We start from the raw sequence: 18,676 nt of genomic DNA on the forward strand, positions 1-18,676 counted from the left end.
CTGCCCCCCATCTTCAGCCACACCAGTGACACGATTTTAACCCACTCCCACCGGCAGATTTCAAACCTTTCCACCACTCCACCCAAAAATGTCCCCCAGTCCCTCAATTGCTCCTGATTTTGCTTCTCAAGCTGGTTCAGTTGCCTTCTATCTCTATTCCAGCTTGACCAGAAAGAAAAGGAAACTGGTTTGACTACCTGTCTGGAATGACATGAGATCGCTGAGTAATTTAGCAAAAATAAGTGGTGCCACAACCTTGAACTACGCATCAGTGAGTGTGTTTAACATTATTGCTAAATGCTACCTAGCACCAGTTATGCAAAGTAGCAACATCTGTTGTGCAAAGTGACAATATCTAATTGCTGCTGAGTTCCATTTGTCTTAATTTTTATATGTTGAAAATGAAAAGTTAGTGAGATCTGCTGAGAACTAATCTGAATTAAAATCACTCCTCTCTCTGCCAAATCATATTGTTTATAATCTCTTAAGATTGCTGGCATGTTTAGGGAATCCCTAAACACACTGGTCGGATTGTTTTTCTGTTTTTTGGCTCAATCCCTGAGAAAAAGTGAGTAATTAAGCTAACTAAATATACACACTCAGCAACTGTATTCAATAAAATTGCATTTGGGATGTTTATTGAAGTGAAATATATCACTGTCATTTGTGAATCCATTTCCCTTTTATTCAACGCACCCCTCTGAATCTAATCTTTCCATCATAAATAAGCTTTTAAATAGTATCCTCATCAGTAGCTTCCTTGATTACTTAGGGGCTCCTGACAACTCAGGAATGGGGATAAACCCCTGCGTTTATTGACATGAATCTGAACTACATATAAGCGAACGGAGATAACTGGATCCTCCATGCTTATAGTTGCTCTTTAATAATCCCTCACCTTGTTTTCTTCTGATTTAACTTTGGACGTAAGAAAAATGCCATAATGAGAAAAGTCCTGGCTCCCTCAACCTTTCTGCATAAGACATGCCCTCCAGTCCAGGCAGCATCCTCGTGAATCACAAACAGCAGAGGTCCCAGAACCGATCCCTGTGGAACACCACTGGACTCCAAACTCTAAGTTGAATATTTTCCATCTATCACCATCCTCTTTCTTCTATGGGCCAGCCAATTCTGTATCCAGACAGCCAGATTTCCCTGTACCCCATGCCTCCTTGCTTTCTGAATGAGCCTACCATGGGGAACCTTATCAAACGCCTTGCTAAAATCCATGTACACCACATCCACTGCTCTACCTTCATCCATGTGTTTTGTCACAACCTCAAAGTATTCAATAAGGTTTAGTTGGCATTAGTTAGAATGGCCAAGATGCCTGGTAACTCAGCAAGGTGCCAACCCAACTTGACCTGGTCAGCAGGTCATAGAATCACAGGGTTATTTACGGCACTGAAGGAGGCCATTTGACCCATCCATGCAAGCTCCCATAGCCAGGCCCAGTCCTCCATTCTATCCCTTTGGTCCTACAAGTTTATTTCATGAAATGCTCATCCAAATTTCTTTTGACGGCATTGATCGCCTCTGTAGTAAGATCAGGTCTATAGTCAGAAGTGAGCATTAGTAAGCCTTATAAAATGTAATGCTACATCAGAGGGAGCATGCCTGAGACCCTCTACTCTCAGATCCCAGTTCTATTTTGTTCTGACATCACAATTCAGAAAATCACCAAACATCCCCAGACAGAACCTTCCTAACCCACGACCACTTCCATCGAGAAGGACAAGGTATATCGGAACATAGCACCTTCAGGTTCCCCTCCAAGCCACTCGCCATCCTGACTTGGAAATATATCCTCGTTCCTTCACTGTCGTGGGGTCAAAATACTGGAATTCCCATCCTAAGGACATTGTGGGTCATTACACAGCAGGTGGACTGCAGTGGTTCAAGAAAGCAGCTCATCACCACCTTACAAGGGCAACTAGGGATGGGCAATAAATGCTGGCCAACCAGGGACACCCATTACCTGCAAATGAATGTTTAAAAACTATTATGAAATCACTGATGACATCGTGCCTAATTATGACAGTCTTGAAATGCACTCGAAATGTGAACTCTGTTTCTCTCTCAACAGATGCTGTAAGACCTGCTGAGTTTCTCCAGCATTTTATGAGTTTTCTTCAGAGTTTCAGCATCCACAGTATCTTGCTTTTGTACTACAGCTTATGCCTTCATTGCCTGAGCATCAGCTCATTATAACTCCTGCATATAAAAGCTTCCTTATTTCCCCTCATATATTTTGCCCAAATCTTTAAACCTTGCCTCCAGTGCTACACTAGGTTCACCAAATTGATTTCAGGGATGAAAGGGCTGTCATATGAGGAGCGGTTGAATAGTTTGGGTTTGTAGTCGCTGGAGTCGGAAGAGTGAGGGGACTATCTGATCGAGGTGTATAAAATGCTAAAGGGGGTTGATAAGGTGGATGTTGAACAGATGATCCCCCTATTGGGACAGTCTCAACAAACAGTCATAGGAGTGAGAGGAGGTAGGTTTAAAACCAAGATAGGGTTGAGAATCTGTGGAACTTACTGCCCGAGAGTGCAGTGGAGGCAGAATCAATCAATAGATTCAAGAAAAAAAAGATATATTTCTGATGAAAAGCAGGATAAAGGGCTAAGGGGAGCAGGCAGGAGAGTGGAGTTGAGACCAGGATAAGATCAGCAATGATCATGTTAAACGGTGAAGCAGGCTTGAGGGCTGCATTGCCTACTTCCCACTCCTAATTCCTATGTTGTTACTTGATTCACACTCATATTCATCAAGAGCGGTGAAGAATGAGAAATAAATGTGCCCTAGTCATTGTACTCACATCCCAATTTACTTAAAATTGATATACTCCTGCATCCCTTTAGCATGTTTAATCATTTGAAAGTTCCCAAACCACCCATATCCCAAGTATATTTAAAAAAAACATGTAAGCTTTGAGAGGTGGCATATGACTTGCTTCAAATGCATAAAATGAGAGTGCTCTTGATATGGCCAACTACAGAGAGGAACAGTGGCTGCTGACAAACACTGGTTGGAATGATTAAGCTAAATGGGAATTGCAACACATGGAATCAAAAGTGCTGATAGCTCTTCAAAGGCTTCCATTATCAATGATGTGTATTTCACGATTTACAAAGTTGGGCAAAATAGAAGTGACCCAAGAAACCATTTGTGCAGCAATATGATCAAGTGGCGCAACATTTTGTTTCATGGCTGGAAAAATGCAAAATGGTGCGAAATGAGGCGATATTGAGGGCAGTGGCTGTACCTCTAGTTGTAGCACTGCAAATGTGTGGATGAGGTGAACTGGTTGCCTTTTCTTTAAGAACTTGCGAAATTCCCAAACAAAATAAGTCACGATGATTGAAATATTAAAAGAGAAAGACTTCCAGCAATTTCTCCAGCTAAGAAAGTTTTTATTATTTATTTACCTTCAGTAATAAAACGCACAACGAAACCTTTAGAATAACATCCCCAAATTTGTCAGCATTTACATTTGATGCAGGATGTAATTTAGACTTATTTATATTGGAGATATGATTGGAATGCACACAGACAGTATTGCTAACTGTAGCATTTCTTTTAGAAAAATTTCCCTTCTCACATTCTTGGACCCTTCTCTGCCCTGCTTCTCTATCCTTGAGTAGGAAAGCAGGTTATGGATTATTACATGGCCTCTCCTATTCAGAAAACAGCTCCTAGGAGTAATGAAGGGTGAATTTCTGAATTGGCTGACAATTTCTGTCACTCTATTTTCTTGTTATTTCTTTACAAGTCCCCAGAGAAGTCCAGGTGGAGATGAAGAAGCAGCATGTGGGGGAGAGTGTGGAATCTGTCAGAGCATTCCATCACCCTGACATTATTAAAAAGGGTAGGTCAGAAGTTGAATACATTGCGAGAAGTAACACATCTCCTGACTCCCAGTGACTTTCAGTCATTTACAAGGCATAAATCTGGAATGCCGAGATGGGATATTCTGCAATTGTAAACACTGCGCACTGAGTGACCATGTGTTCACTTGCTTGGGCTCAAAACTCTGAAATTCCCCCTCCATACCTCTCTAGTTCTCCCCCCTCACTAAAGTATCCCTTAAAACCCATGTTTCATCAGCTGATCTAAAATGCGTCTCAATGTGACACAACATCACATTTTGCTTGATATCTTGCTCCTGTGAAGCAGCTTGGGATGTTTTATTTATTTAAAGGTGCTATATAAATGCAAGGTGCGTTGTTACTATTTGTTGATATAATCGTGACTTCAACTCATTAAACCTTCAACCCATCCTTCCCCTATAAAGGGAACATTTTTGAATGAACTTCAGACAACTACAGCAAGTGGTCACACTTACTTACTTGACTGACAGAAATCTTTGATGAGTTCAGACATCACTTCAGTTCAAACTATGCTTTCAAAGCACACCTTTCAGGTCTAAACAGCTTTGATGTAAAAAAAGGTTGTGGACAAGGTAAATGACAGCAATGTATATTTCCTGACAGTGGTATGCAATGCACAATTCATAGACTGGATACAACATGTTTCTGAAAGTCTAGGGGAGATCCACACAAACTGGCTGCAATTTATAAACTGGACATGCAAGTGGGTAATCCGTTAACATGCTTGGGTGGAGAGGTGATACAGGAGTAACTGCTGTCTAAAACACAAAGTATGCATATTTTTTAAACAATAACAACAATTTGACAAAATTTTAATGATGCCCATTTCATCACAATTTATTTTCAAACTGTGGGTGCAAATTTATACTATGCCTACACTCTGTTTTTCTTGATTATTAAGCCCAATCATTGATGAGAATGAAAGAAACATAAATGGAACATGCATAGAACTCTACAAGTATTTTTAGACAATGTCACCCAGGATCAGTCAATCAGATTTACACCCAGATTTACAGTGTAGAAATAAAAGGCATATAGCGTCTCATTACATTTAAAGATTTCTTTGTCAATGATCTTCGTCCAAACCCTTTGCAGAGAAGTTGAAGAAACTAAATAATATACCAGCTGTACTGTGTTTTAGCTAAAGTAATACTTATGTAACCAGTCACTGTAGAGAACTGTGGTAACACAAGCTTTGTATTGTAAATATTCGTGAATACATTTCCACAGATGTATATGGATGTCTTAGCTACATATTATGGGCTAAGTACTTGATTACACACAAGAGAACCATGGACTGAAAAGTAAAGGTTGCTCTTAGAGGAAAATAATTCTGGATTACAAGAACACTTCTGTTTCAAATAGTGTTTTAAAATGAAAGGATGTACTTATTCATTATACTTAAAAGTTTATTTTAAAAACGTGTGTTTCAATTGAAAGCTTTTAGCAAGGGCTGTATATCCAAGGGACAGTGTCTTGCCTATTGAGTAGAGTTGTGTATTGAGTTTTGTGATGTTTCAGTTTCACAGTTATCTTCCAAGAGCACCTGGTATTCTCAGTAAATCCCAAACACTACAGCATAACAGACCTCTCAGACTACCAAACAGAGTGGAATAAAAGTCTTTTTTAGATATGTTTGCATTTAATAGGTGACTACAATCAACTTGAATTTGTGAAATTGAGACCAACAGCAGTGCAGGCACAGGCACATCTAAAGGACTGGTTAAATTTGCAGCAGATGGCGGCGGGAGCTGGGCAGAAGTGAGGTCGGAGCACAAAGGCTGTTGGGAAGGTTAATGAGTTCTATTTAAGTAGGCCAAAGTTCAATTGTTCAATACCCTAGCAGAGATGGCAGTGGAACAACAATTGCAGGTATTTCTGGATATAATGCAGAAGGTGCAGGATCAGTTCATTCCAAAGAGGAAGAAAGATCCTTAGGGGAGGCAGGGATGGTTGTGGCTGACGAAGGAAGTTAAGGACTGCATAAACATAAAAAAGAAGAAGTATAACATAGCAAAGATGAGCGGGAAGCCAGAGGACTGGGAAACTTTTAAAGAGCAACAGATGATAACTAAAAAGGCAAAAGGTGGAGAAAAAATGAGGTACAAAAGCAAACTGGCCAATAATATAAAGGGGGATAGTAAAAGTTTTTTTAGGTACGTGAAAAGAGAAAAAAGATGGTTAAGACTAAAATTGGGCCCTTGAAGACAGAAACGGGTGAATTTATTATGGGGAACAAGGAAATGGCAGAAGAGTTGAATAGGTACTTTGGATCTGTCTTCACTGGGGAAGATGCAAGCAATCTCCCAGATGTAATAGTGGCTGAAAGACCTAGGGTAATGGATGAACTGAAGGTAATTTATATTAGGCAGGAAATAGTGTTGGAGGAGAAAGTGAGGTCTGCAGATGCTGGAGATCAAAGTTGAAACTTTATTGCTGGAACAGCACAGCAGGTCAGGCAGCATCCAGAGAACAGGAGATTCGACGTTTCGGGCACAGGCCCTTCTTCAGGAATGAGCAGAGAGTGTTCAGCAGGAGAAGATAAAAGGTAGGGAGGAGGGACTTGGAGGAGGGGCGTTGGAAATGTGATAGGTGGAAAGAGGTCAAGGTGAGGGTGATAGGTCGGAGTAGGATGGAGGCGGAGAGGTCAAGAAGAAGACTGCAGGTCAGGAAGGCGGTGCCGGGCTGGAGGGATCCGGCTGAGACAAGGTGGGGGGAGGGGGGGATGAAGAAACTGGTGAAGTCCAAAGTTCATCCCCTGCGGTTGGAGGGTTCCCAGTCGGAAGATAAGACGCTCCTCCTCCGACCATCGGGTTGTTGTGGTTTGGCGGTGGATGAGTCCAATGACCTGCATATCCTCGGTGGAGTGGGAGGGGGAGTTGAAATGCTGTGCTACAGGTTGGTTGGGTTGGTTCGTCCGGGTGGCCCAGAGGTGCTCTCTGAATCGCTCCGCAAGTAGGCGGCCTGTCTCCCCAATATAGAGGAGGCCACACCGGCTGCAGCGGATGCAGTAGATGATGTGGGTGGAGGTGCAGGTGAATCTGTGGCGGATATGGAAGTTTCCTTTGGGGCCTTGGAGAGAAGTGAGGGGGGAGGTGTGGGCGCAAGTGTTGCACCTCCTGCGGTTGCAAGGGAAGGTGCCGGGAGTGGAGGTTGGGTCGGTGGGGGGTGTGGATCTGACAAGGGAGTCGCGGAGGGAGTGGTCTCTACGGAAAGCTGATAGGGGAGGGGAGGGAAATATATCCTTGGTGCTGGGGTCTGTTTGGAGGTGGCGGAAGTGACGGCGGATGATGCGCTGTACATGGAGATTGGTGGGGTGGTAGGTGAGGACCAGTGGGGTTCTGTCCTGGTGGCGGTTGGAGGGGCGGGGCTCAAGGGCGGAGGAGCGGGAAGTGGAGGAGATGCGGTGGAGGGCACTGTCGACCACGTCGGGGGGGAAATTGCGGTCCTTGAAGAAGGAGGCCATCTGTGTTGTACGTATTTTGAAATGGTCCTCCTGGGAGCAGATGCGGCGGAGACGAAGGAATTGGGAGAATGGGATGGCGTTTTTACAGGGGGCAGGATGGGAGGAGGTGTAGTCCAGGTAGCTGTGGGAGTCGGTTGGTTTGTAGTAGATGTCCGTGTTGATTCGGTCGCCTGAGATAGAAACAGAAAGGTCTAGGAAGGGGAGGGAGGAGTCCGAGACTGTCCAGGTGAATTTGAGGTCGGGGTGGAAGGTGTTAGTGTAGTTTCGGTCGCCTGAGATAGAAACAGAAATAGTGTTGGATGACTGTTAAGTCTGAAGGCTGATAAGTCCCCGGGACCTGATGGTCTGCATCCCAGGGTACTTAAGGAGGTGGCTCTAGAAATTGTGGATGCATTGGTAATCATTTTCCAATGTTCTATCAATTCAGGATCAGTTCCGGTGGACTGGAGGGTGGCTAATGTTGTCCCACTTTTCAAGAAGGGAGGGAGAGAGAATACAGGGAATTATCGACCGGTTAGCCTGATGTCAGTAATGGGAAAGATGCTGGAGTCAATTATAAAAGTTGAAATTACGACTCATTTGGATAGCAGTAACAGGATAAGTCAGCATCAGCATGGATTTATGAAGGGGAAATCGTGCTTGACTAATCTTCTCGAATTTTTTGAGGATGTAACTATGAAGATGGACAAGGGAAAGCCTGGGGATATCGTGTAACTGGACTTTCAGAAAGCCTTTGATAAAGTCCCACATAGGAGACTGGTGAGCAAAATTAGGGCACATGTATTCGGGGCAAAATACTGATTTGGATTGAAAATTGGCTGACTAACAGGAAGAAAAGAGTGGTGATAAACGGGTCCCTTTCGGAATGGCAGGCGGTGACCAGTGAGGTACCACAAGGTTCAGTGCTGGGACCGCAGCTGTTTATAATATACATTAATGATATAGATGAAGGATTAGAAGTAAGTTTGCTGATGACACAAAGCTGGATGGCAGAGTGAAATATGAGGAAGATGTTATGAGAATACAGGGCACTTGAACAGGCCAGGTGAGTGGACGAATGCATGACAGATGCCATTTAATGTGGATAAATGTGTGGTTATCTACTTTGGTGGCAAGAACAGGAAGGCAGATTACAATCTAAATGGAGTCAAGTTAGGTAAAGGGGAAGTACAACGAGATCTAGGTGTTCTTGTACACCAGTCAATGAAAGAAAGCATGCAGGTACAGCAGGCAGTGAAGAAAGCTAACAGCATGCTGGCCTTCATAACAAGAGGAATTGAGTATAGGAGCAAAGAGGTCCTTCTGTAGCTGTACACGGCCCTGGTGAGACCGCACCTGGAGTATTGTGTGCAGCTTTGGTTTCCAAATTTGAGGAAGGACATTCTGGCTATTGAGGGAGTGCAGCATAAGTTCACAAGGTCAATTCCCGGAATGGAGGGACTATCATATGTTGAAAGATTGGAGCGACTGGGTTTGTATACACTTAAGGGCTGAGAAGGAGAAATTGTTAAGGATGAGGACCAGCTCGGCCAAACGAATGAGAGTGCCGGTTGTATACACTTGAGTTTAGAAGGATGAGAGGGGATGCGATTGAGACGTATAAGATTATTAAAGGACTGGACACTCTGGAGGCAGGAAGTATGTTTTCACTGATGGGTGAGTCCTGAACCAGAGGACACAGTTTAAAAATAAGGGGTAGGCCATTTAGAACAGAGTTGAGGAGAAACTTCTTCACCCAGAGAGTGGTGGATATATGGAATGCTCTGCCCCAGAAGGCAGTGGAGGCCAAGTCTCTGGATACTTTCAAGAAAAAGATGGATTGAGTTCTTAAAGATAGTGGAGTTGAGAGTTATGGGGATAAGGCAGGAACAGGATACTGATTGTGGATGATCAACCATGATCATAATGAATGGTGGTGCTGGCTCGAAGGGCTGCATGGCTTACTCCTGCATCTATTGTCTATTGAATTGAGCAAATGTATTCATCCAAAAGTATTAAAATGGAACATTCTACAGTTCAATTTGACTCTTGATTTTACCATCACAAATACTTCACACTAGGTGCAAGACTAATACTCACTTTAACAGCTAAGCAGATTTACCTAGTTCCAGGTGTTACACAGTCTGGAAGCTTACGGAACAGATGGAATGTTAGCATAACACCTCACCTGATTTTACTCTTTACTGAAGTCAACTCATTTCTATCAGTTTCCACCCAGATGATCAGGTTGCAATTTATCCCCTGTCCTTTTATGATCTCAGGAGGAATTGTAGTTCTTGCTGGTCAAGTTGAACATTAGTCTTTTATTGTGTGGTTCAATGCCAAACTATGATGATGGGTTCTAGACAGACTGGTTGAGGAAAAGGTAAAGTCAAGAACAATCTTCAGGTTTAGATTTCAAAGTCACAGCATTTATTATACATTAATACTGAGTAATGTTATCGATGATAATCAGAGATATACCAGGTTCTGACTTAGGTAAGGACTAAATTATCTAGTTGTCAATATGAGTCTTCTAAAGTTCTAATATCGTTTTGGGTAGTGTCTAATCTAATGTATTTTGACTCCACCCTCACTGTGGTATTTATGTGCATCTCCATGACATCATGACAAGGTTGATCCAGGGTTCTGAATTCCTTGGATAACACCTAATAACCAAACAATACTTATAATTCTTCTCTCTTTATTCTTACCTGGCACAATTATGGGAAAGGTAGTGTACATTTTTTTCTGGGACAGTTCCTGATGTTACAATGGCACAGGGAAATTTCAAGCTATTGGACTCTCTGTGTTGACTTACAAAAGTTACTCTTTAGTTTGCTTCCTATGATCACAATTCTAATCATACTCCCTCCAGGAGATCAGCACCATGCTAAATATCTGATATCAGCTGCATTTAGTAATTTTTCAAGTTAGTCCCAAGTGAAGTAAAAGAGCTATTTGATTTAATATTTCCTTTTCAACTTGTTTGTCTTCTTCAATAAATCCTGCAATATTCAGAGTGTCCAGTATCAATATTAGTGTTTGTACTTAGTCCACCTGCTATGAATATAATGACAGTGTCTTGGACTCTCATTCTCTGACTCTCTGCATCACTCCTTAAACCTGTAGTTATAGTTAATTGAAAGCAAGGATTAACAGTTTATATTTCTGCTTTAATTCAATTAATTTTTTGCAGTCATTAGGTGCATCAGAATGATTTTAAAATGAATGTTAAGTTTAACATGACCTGTTTGTTAGATATTCATTATGGTACAACTAGAACTAGCTAGGTCTGACCATGAAGAGGCAGCCTTCAAAGTAAACAAAAAGATAAAATTCAGGCAATATAATGTACTTTAATAGTCCGTGCAACAATGGAGAGTGCAACAATATCTTGGATTGCTTTTAAACAAGATTGAGATTTTACAGGACCCAAGTCTGAGAAATATTACAGATCCATTGAATATTTAGACTGCAGTGATCTCATTGAATAGTGGAGCAAGTGGGATGGCTGATTGGCTTGCTCCAGCATCATCCAGGCTAACAGGTTCTATTAACATAGTGAACAAAGACATTCCATACATAATGCACCAACAATTCTTGTTCATTTCTAAATAACTGCACAACAGGATTTCAACCTGTTAGAAATGCTTTCCAAGACTTGGAAATGTAGATTCGAACCAAAATGCCACTTAGCCATTCATACAGATGGATAATAGATTCCTATGCCACATAATAGTTTTCCACCAGGAAATGACCAACAGTAAAGAATTGGACAGCATGGTGGCTCAGTGATTAGCACTGCCGCCTCACAGCACCAGCGACCTCGATTCGAAATTCCACCCTCAGGCATCTATTTGTGCTTGCATGTTCTCCCCATGTCTGTGTGGGTTTCCCCCAGATGCTCTGCTGTCCTCTCACAGTCCAAAGATGTGGAATTAGCCATGGGAAGTGCAGGTTTACAGGCATAGGGTGGGTCTGGGTAGGAGGGTTGGTGCAGACTTGATGGGCTGAATGGCCTGCTTCCAGTCTGTAGTGATTCTATGACGTGAAGAATTAAAAAATATCAATGTGGTCACCCTCCCCCAGTAGGCTGCTCTCTCATTACAGAGATAACTGGTGTCTTAGTTTGAGGGTCACTAGAGCTCAGGTGAGCAGCAAGGTCAAGAAGGCAGCACCTTCATGGTGATTGTAGCTGGTGTGAGGAATTGGATCAGTGCTGTTGGTGTAATTCTGCATCACAAACCAGCTTTCCAGCTCACCGACCCACTTTCAAAATATTGAAGGCTGTTTCACGAATCCAATACATACACCAGAAGAACAATTGCACTGTTGTGTGAATATTTGTTTCAGATCTCCAATTGAGCACTGTGTTTTTAGAGACAGAGACAGGAAAAGGTGTCTTCATTTATTCTGTATTCTGGCCATTAAAGGCCCTCAGAGGAAATGATTTTCAGGTTTGTAGGAACAGCAGGAGGTCATTCAGGTCATCACGTCTGTTCTGTGATTCCATTAGCTTATTTCTGCCTGGCTTTTACTCTTCTGCATGGAATAGGGAGTAAGGAAAACTTCTTCTCTGAATTAATTCTTAAAAAGCCTTTGTTTTTATAATGTTACTGTGCCTGTTTAGTACAGCGTTTTGGTTAATTATTTGTAACCATCTTTTTGAAAGTTGTCAATACTTATTTCCCTGCAAGATATTCTGAAGGAACTTCGAAGAAGGCAGATTTGTTTTTAAAATGTCCCGGATACAGTATGGTTGAAATATTGCATGCTGAAAGAAGACATGACAAGAGGCCCCTTCAGGATCATACCTGTGGACCTTAATATACCCCAGAACTGCCAATGTAAGCAGCTTATCCATCACTCATCCCAACTACCGCCTCCATGTAGAATCCTTACAGTGCAGAAGCAGGCCACTCAGCCCATCAAGTCCACATTAACCCTCTGAAGAGCATCCCACCCCTCTACCCTATTCCCGTAACCCCACATTTACCATGGCTAATTCACCTAACCTTCACATCCCTGCTCACTATGGGCAATTTATCATGGCCAATCCACCTAACCTGCACATCTTTGGACTGTGGGAGGAAACTGGAGCAGATATGGGGAGAATGTGCAAATGCCACACAGCCAGTCACCCGAGGGTGGAATCGAACCCAGGTCCCTGGCGCTGTAGGGCATTAGTGCTAACCACTGGGCCACTGTACAGCATGTTAAATTGTCAAAAAGGAGGACTCTCCAAGTATTCAACTCAAGCAGCTGGATTTCCACTTAGAAAGATGGGAAAAAGTGTCACCTTGTCTTTTGACAAGATCTACATCGTGGAGTAGCCAGCATTTTACATTGTACTCTCCCTGAGCATGACTCAAGGGAGCATGTTCCAATGAAGTTGGTGAATTCTTGTCACAGTATTTGATGGGCTCTGCTCATTTATCAAGTTTGGAATTTGTACTAAGGCTGCAGTGGCATGTCAACTGAGGTAACTGAATCACCCTTAATTAATATTAATTTAAATGGTAAATATAAGATTAAAAAGGAAACCCATGAAGTGAAGTTGTAGGATAATTACAAAACATAATGCATCTTCCTAAAATTTCTTTCTCAGCTGTTTATTTTAAACACCCATTAGAAAAGATGACAGAGGAAAATCAGATACAATTATCCTACAGTATAATTTCAAGGCCAAAGTTTTTAATAAAACCAGCTTCGCGTGGTGCTTGTGCTTAAACTTAAATTTGATAATGGTGTTTTCAGCCAAAAGGGAATTCTAATCATCCAAATGTTATTTCTGAATCCTGCCTAATTATATTTTACATTGCTCTTTGCATAAGAAAGCTAATGAACCATTTATTTTAAATTCAGGAGCATGACAGCTGTAAAAATGGATTTATCACTTGCGAATCATACACTGGCTAAAACGTTTTACCGTTTACTGGCTAAATAGCATTAACTGCAGAGAAACAGGCCATTTGATGCAATACTGTAGCAGTGTTTATAATCAACACGTGCCTCCTTCCACCCCACCTTCCTAACCACCCAGCTTCTATTCCTCTTACCCACATGTACCTATCAGGCTTCGCCATAATATTTATGCTCTGACCTCAATAACTCTTCGTAACAAGAAATGTCATTTTCCAACCACACTCTTGGTAAAAAAATAAAGTCTCCTACATTCCATTAATTAATGACCATCTCACATTCACATGCCCCAATTTTGTACCTTTACACAAACAGAAACATCTCCACCAAAACTCTTCATTATTCCAAAGTTCCCCATTAGGTCAACCACATCTCTTCAAAATGAGAAGTGCCCCAGCCATTCAATCCCCTGATAGTTATAACTTCTGAGTTCTGATATTATCCCTTTTCCAACAATTGGTTGACTATTAACGGATTAAAGACTCCAGAGAATAACTCGAGTACCATGCAGTTGGTCTGAAGATAATTTTGAATCTGATTAGACATTCTAAGATGAATTTAAAGAACACGCTTCAGGTAGTCATAAACCTTGAAAATTTGATTTCAGCTGAACCAGAACTCCAGCTCCAACACAAAATCTTGACTCTAACCAACAATATAGCTTCTTCTTCTCAACTTCTCACACGTCATAGAGTAGAATGTCCAGTAACCCAACACAACATCTGCCCCAGACTGATTCAGAAGCCTTCCCTCTTAGTCTGTCTCCAGGCAGCAGCTGCAGGCTGCTCTGAGCTGGAGTCCCAACCAACCCTCTGCAGTGGTCTGGCCAAATCGTAAGACCTGATTTTGCTGTTTCTCCCTTTTTGAACACCCCATCTGTGATTGCACTTCCACACTATTTCATCCTTTCAACAACAATCTCATCTGACTTATACCTTGTAAGTGATCTAAGTAAGCACACACCTCTTGCTTTACTCAATCACCCCCTCCACCTCCCGCCCTCGAGCCTATTGTTGTGCCTTCTCCCTTTAGATGCTTAATGGGACAGGTGCTGAAGTGCAAGAGGAACAAAAGTGTGATCAGGATGAAACACCCTCACTCAAACCATCAGAATCTGGGCAACACCGAGAATGAGTGCACTTGTTGTGAGTCAAAAGTGCCCACAGCCAGAGCAAGGGTCAAAGGTTAGTGCAGAGCTCCCACTGGGCAAGCAGGGGTTTGACTTGTGTGAAAATTCTGCTTTGGGCACCCAGAATTTTGATAGGACGGAATGTGGAAAAAGGTCAAACTGGTCATCCAATTGTCCCTTTCAAAACTTCAATTTAATGTTCAGTGTGGTGCATTGGCCGGCCTGCCAGCCAGACAGCTGTCACTGTCAAGGAATTGCCCATGAACCTTTTGCTTGTGCCTAACCCCTGCTGCTACTGCCCTCACCAAGATGGCATCTGGCGCAAGCAATGCACCAGGTTGGGTACACATGACAAGCTGTCATTCTGCAATCAAACCAGCATTTGAGATACTGAAGGTGAGAGTAACCACCAAGCCAAATTTTGTGGTCTGGGCTGCAAAATCAACAAGCCTTTGTAGACATGTTTGCATTTCTCAAGAATGCTATCCCCTGCTACATTTTTGCCAAATCCAACCATAAGTGTCTGAGTGTCATGACATTCAACCTATTGTTTCACTCACTGCATCAATGGTCTAAATTGTCCAAATAGAAATCAGTAAAGGGTTATTTTATTAATATTTTGATGCTGACTGGTTTAATCTAATATTTGCCACATTTAATATTTTGGAACTTTAGTCTCAGGGGAACCATTAACTGCAACTATCAATGACATCTGATTCCCATTAAACATGCTTTAAACTAAAGTGTTCCTGATAAAAGGGATGGTCCAGTTAATGCAGTCACTTCTGATTATACTGACTAGGAGTTGATAGATATATTTACGTGTTAACTTAAGGACAGTTAGTCCCTAAGAAGCTTTTTAATTTTGTTTTGTTTCTCCCCTGACAATATAAATGATGATGCCTGAAGATTAACCAATTAAAAAGATCAATGTGAAAATTTTATTATAAATTTTAACTCAATACCAAGATGTTTTAATAAAGGTACGAATTAAGAAAGCGTTTATTATAGACTAACATCATGCCAGAAAGTAAGCATGGGGGTTAGCATTACATTAAATATATGTGTCATTGCTTAAAAATATATGTCATTTAGGGATGTGATGACCAGAGAATTCCAAGGTATTTTATTTAGAAACAAGCAAAGATTGTCCTACTACCCCACATAACTGTAGCATTGAGGATATGACTTTTCATATTATTTCATGAAAATGAGAGTGTAAAATTTATTATTTTTCAAGTTATTAGAAAAGTACTTAATGCGTCACTCTGAAGTTCCCTCAAAGGTGCCAACATCTATTGTTTCTTTCATACACAGTCCTTAATGTTTTCTTTTTCAGAATCTCTTTGTAAATTGAGCCTGGATTCCAAGTCTTTTCATGGGGAGGCGATGGCCTCGTGGTATTATTGCTGGACTGTTAATCCAGAGACCCAGATAATATTCTGGGGACCGGGTTTGAATCCCACCATTGCAGACAGTGTAATTTGAATTCAATGAAAATCTCGGATTAGGAGTCTAATGACCATGAATCTGTTATCAATTGTCAGGAAAAGCTCATTCTGGTTCAGTAACGTCCTTTAGGGAGCGAAGCTGTCATCCATACCTGCTGTGGCCTACACGTGACTCCAGATCCACAGCAATGTGGTTGACTCTTAATTGCCCTCTGGACAATAGGGATGGGCAATAAATGCTGGCCTAACCAGCGGCACCCTCATCCTGTGAATGAATTTTTAAAAATTCACAGGCACCAGCATGACAGCTGAGTTTTGTCATGTGAGATTGTATTGTGTTATAGGAAAAGTGTAACATTACACAATAGTGACTGTTTCCAGAAAGAGAACAAAGCAGTCTTCTTAATTTGGCATAGCATATTGTCTCCATTCCTTATCTATCTGAATCAATAAATTAATTGCTGTATATTCTTCCACAGGGAGCTATAAAAATAATCCTAATAAGTTACATACTTATTTTTAGAGTGTAAAGCAACTCCCAATGAAATATGTTGCATCTTTAAGTCAAGTATAGAGTTGAGAACCTTGATTTAACCTTCACCAATCTGGAGGAAATCACATGAGCAAGATTATGGTCCAGCTTTCCTTCAATGGTTTTGACACTCAGTTCAGTGATAGATAAGATTTTGTTTCTTTTTAAATATCTACCTGTTTTATTTGAGTTCTGCATTTGGGATTGCAATTTACCCAGATACAATTTGCTTGAAACCTTTCCAGCACCAAACAGCACCCATCTAAAAACTGACTCAATGCATGCAACATGGCTAACTATGCTTTTTTAATCACGGCTGTAAGTAGGTAAGTACGTGTTTCAGGCAGCAATGCAAAGTGGATAATATTGGAACAGTCAGACATAATACCCAGTGTCTGGTGTTTAACTCCACCGAATGCAGTACAATTGAATATGAGGTGATGAATAGACTGGGAGGTCAATTCAGTCCCAGTTATTCTGTGCCATTATCCAAGATGACCTTCCAGCCCAAAAGACAGAAAACCTATTCGCAATCAGTCTCCAATTTGCTCCAAAATATTTCCTTGCCCAAGGATTGTGAATTCTTAAAACCACTTTTTGACTTCACATTGAAGTCCAAGCATAAATTTCTGTCTTTTTCAAGTGACTCTGGGCTACCTGCACCACAATGCAATTTTCTTTTATTCACACATGGGATGTGGGCATTAGTGGCTGTTCCAGCATTAATTGCCCATCCCTAACTGCCCTTGAGATGTTGGGGGTGAGCTGCTGTCTTGACCAATTGTGGTTTTAGGATGCTATTGAGACAGAGATTGAGCAAGAGAATGGCATTGCACTGCCTTAACTTTTTTTTATATTAAACATAGGTATAGTTAGCTCAAAATTTCTAGTGCAGTTAGCAGAGTCCTGCATAATAGTTGTGGTCAAACTAATATTTTTTATTGCAGGGTTTTTTTTTAAAATGCAGGACTTGTAGTTAGCCTTTTACTGAGGACTTGAACAGAATCAAAACATCTTATTCTGGAGAAAGCTACATAAAGCTGTTCATGTGTAAAAACAAACCCAGGAATATAAATACAAATTTTGTCAATACTCTGCTCAGTGCCTTGTTTATAGCCATAGAATATGAAAGTCTAATTGGGGACTGTTTCCTCTTCAGCTGAAAAAGGCAGTTTGCATCTGATGGGCTCAGTATTATTCAAGTAATAAACACACTATTTCCTTAAAATCTGCCTGTTAGAATTTCACCATCTATCATTGAAGAAAACAGCTTCCTAATGACCAATCTTGTAGCAAGACAAAATCCTTGTTTAAGATTCAGGTTTTGTAGCAACATTATAAAGTGCTCCTTCCTGGAGTTTAGATTTGTGCAGTGTCTAGATGCTGTAGTGACTCCGAAGAATATTGATAATCATCTTTTTTGATCTATGAAATCCAGCTTAATTCAGCTGACAGCCTTTCTAAAATAGACAAGTAGGAGGCTGGAAGAACACAGCAAGCCAGGCAGCATCAGGTGACGGAGAAGTCAACGTCTCGGGTGTAATCCTCCTTCAGGAATGGGATGGGGGTAAGGGGAGCTGCAGATAAAGGGGTGGGGGTTGGGGAAGGGTTTTGGGTGGGGAGAGGGGTGGAGTAGTGAGGTAATGATAGGTTAACATGGGTAGAGGGTACGGCCTGGTTGGTCAATGGGAGGAATGACTCTGGTTGGTAGCTGGAAGGAAGAGTCGGTCAGAGGAATGGAAGGGAGGGGGAGGGGCTGTGAAAGAAGTCGGGGGAAGGGAAGGGAGGTTAGTTGAAATTGGAAAACTCAATGTGAGTCCTCCTGTCTGTAGGTTGTCCAGGCAGAAGATGAGGTGTTGTTCCTCCAATCTTCTAAAACCTTTTAGTTCAAAGCTAGTGAATGTCCATTTCTCTCTCAAATAATAGATTTCAAATAATAACTTGTATCAAATAATGGTCCCTGCCACTTTGTCACAGTTAACTATTCCACCATCTCAACAACCCCTCCCATGCCATCCCCTGTTCAAATCTTCCATCCTCTTCCATCCCAACCCAGTTCACCCATCAAGGAAACAAGCTCTTTAGCCAGAGTAACTGTGGCACCCCCTTACATTCCACAGTTTTCATTTTGTAACCAAATGCTACCCACTTCCTCTCCCAGAATGCACCAGCTGCTATCACCAACCATTGGCCATCACACTCCCTGAATCTCAGTGCACCTCTCATGCTTCCATATGCCCTCGGCACTGCCTACCAACTTTTTATTATTTATCACATGCCCATCCCTGAATTACTCTTGAA

General features: G+C 41.6%; 1 protein-coding gene across 4 annotated transcripts in view; it reads right to left on the minus strand.

Moving 5' to 3' along the window:
* znf385c (zinc finger protein 385C) overlaps positions 1–18,676 on the minus strand; it is a 433,208-nt gene that overhangs the window by 374,092 nt on the left and 40,440 nt on the right. The window contains exon 1 of one of the 4 annotated variants that reach the window (XM_043674953.2): positions 9,527–9,692. The exons of 2 other annotated variants lie outside the window; for them this stretch is intronic. The gene's annotated coding sequence lies outside the window, so the exon portion shown is untranslated. Of the gene's footprint in view, positions 1–9,526; positions 9,693–18,676 lie in introns of those variants that run through there. One more of the 4 variants, XM_043674954.2, reaches the window with a different exon arrangement.

Source organism: Chiloscyllium plagiosum, unplaced genomic scaffold (genome assembly GCF_037043375.1).
Source record: "Chiloscyllium plagiosum isolate Xiang-an unplaced genomic scaffold, Cpla_swu_hap1 HiC_scaffold_32, whole genome shotgun sequence".
In the NCBI taxonomy this organism is placed as follows: Eukaryota; Metazoa; Chordata; class Chondrichthyes; order Orectolobiformes; family Hemiscylliidae; genus Chiloscyllium; species Chiloscyllium plagiosum.